At 42.1% G+C, this 1848-nt stretch overlaps 1 non-coding gene across 1 annotated transcript; it reads right to left on the bottom strand.

Annotated features, from left to right (window-relative positions):
* Positions 1 to 1316: 1316 nt before the first annotated feature.
* On the bottom strand, positions 1317 to 1462 carry LOC116380316 (small nucleolar RNA SNORD15). The gene has a single exon (XR_004212536.1). It is a non-coding gene; the product is annotated as a small nucleolar RNA SNORD15 (small nucleolar RNA).
* Between the last annotated feature and the right edge of the window lie 386 nt (positions 1463 to 1848).

The following is a 1848-nucleotide window of genomic DNA, read 5'->3' as shown; positions in this document are numbered from 1 at the left end:
AAAGGGACTCTCTGCTCTGAGGGACTGGAGCAGAACCACAGAACGTGAATCTGCACCAGAAACCCCCAGAACCAGAGTCCTGTTCCGACTCGTCATCGTATCATCACCGAAGGGACAAAACCTGACACTACACAAACTTTACTCTTACAGCACCACCACTGAAAGAGTTCTTAGAAGCGTTTGACACCCGTCACTCGCTCATGTAACAGAACTGATACCATAACTAATCTATCAATACACACCGACTCCGTCTAACAGAGGCCCACCTGGGTTTTCTTAACGCCTCACGTCTATTTTAGTTGCATTAAGTGAAGCATGATCTGCATAGACAGCCGTTTAAAAATCATACAAATACCCCGCTGTATATGCATTTTGAATTTAACCGCTTCTACATTGATTGATTTATGTTTTTGCTTACAGTTATGTGTTGTCCGTTTTCTTTATTTTATTTTGCTCTAAACAGATCTATTTCTATTATGAATAAAAACATTCAGTTGTTCTGCTTGCCGACATTACAGTGATTTGATTCAGGGTTGCAAATTAGCACCAGATAAAACAATGATCATTGAGTGGCTGGTAGATTTTTGGAATCTGTGTTTACATCACTATTCAGGGATATGTTCTTAATGGATCCCTTTCACAGCTTAAACATCCAGTAATTATGGACTCTTTGGTCCGCCTGCTTCATTGTGCTTTCAATATCAAGAACCTCCATGAGAATGTTGTCGGAGGAGGCCCACAGTTACCGATCAGTCCTTGATGGACCGGCAAAGTGACATTTCTGACATGTTGTGAACGAGTCCAAGAGTATTAACGCTGGACGCCTGCAGCAAAGAGATGCCGGCAATCTTGCTGAAATTTGTCATGTAAGCTACAAACTTTAAGTGGCGATATATTTTCGTAAAAATAGCTGCATGTCATCTTAAAAGATAAAGAACACGTGGAATAAGTTGTAAATGTTGTGTACAGCACTGCTTACCTACGCACAGCCAGGCCTCCCAGCAGCTTGTAGCGCAGAGACTCTGCCTGAGCGATGGCACAGAGACCACGGGTGGCAACCTTCTCAGCATACAGCTAACAGAGAGGGGACACAAAGGGGCAACGGTCAAACATCCTGAATGCTGGCAATGCAACACTGCAGGTAAGCTTAAATGGCCCATTGGTGAGTACCAGTGTGTTTCTATAACATGAACTTAAGGCAGATACATGAATGTGCATGTTCTCTAGACTTAACATGCACACAAGATTATTGCTGCTGTGGGGATGTTACTCTTTGCTTGTTTGGTGTAAATACATTTCACTCCTGATGCTTTGCCCCTTCTCAGACAAATGCCTCTGTGTCTTCATGTGAAGAGGACTCCCTGATCTGAGGAACTGGAGCAGAACCACAGAACGTGGACCTGAACCAGTAACCCGCAGAACCGGAGTCCTATTCCGTCTCGTCATCGTATCATCACTGAAGGGAGGCCGTTTAAGATGTTTAAGCCTTTGCACCGGCATGCGTCTTAATATTTGACAACAGTAACAAACTAACTCAGAGGCGTGTTGTAGTTAAAGGCTTTGGTCCCAAGTGTTACTGAGCAACAAAGAAAAAATAAAGAGTCAGCAGTTCTGGGTTGGATGACTGTTGCAAAAGACAAGATAACATCTGAGCAACTGTTGCTGTGTTAGAAAAGTTAGACATTTAAAATGATTTTTTACTACAGTATAAAGGTTTGTTGCCTTTGCTGTTGGGAACATTTTGGTTTGAGTAGGAAACAATCGATTACAAATCATTGCGTTGAAGAGATCTATTTTCCTGTCTTAAAACCAAATAAACTATTCAAAAATAGTGGCATTACCTCAATA

The sequence above is a fragment of the Anarrhichthys ocellatus genome, unplaced genomic scaffold (assembly GCF_004355925.1).
Source record: "Anarrhichthys ocellatus isolate YVR2014 unplaced genomic scaffold, GSC_Weel_1.0 scaffold6786, whole genome shotgun sequence".
Lineage (NCBI taxonomy): Eukaryota > Metazoa > Chordata > Actinopteri > Perciformes > Anarhichadidae > Anarrhichthys > Anarrhichthys ocellatus.
This window is presented reverse-complemented; position numbering and strand designations above follow the sequence as displayed.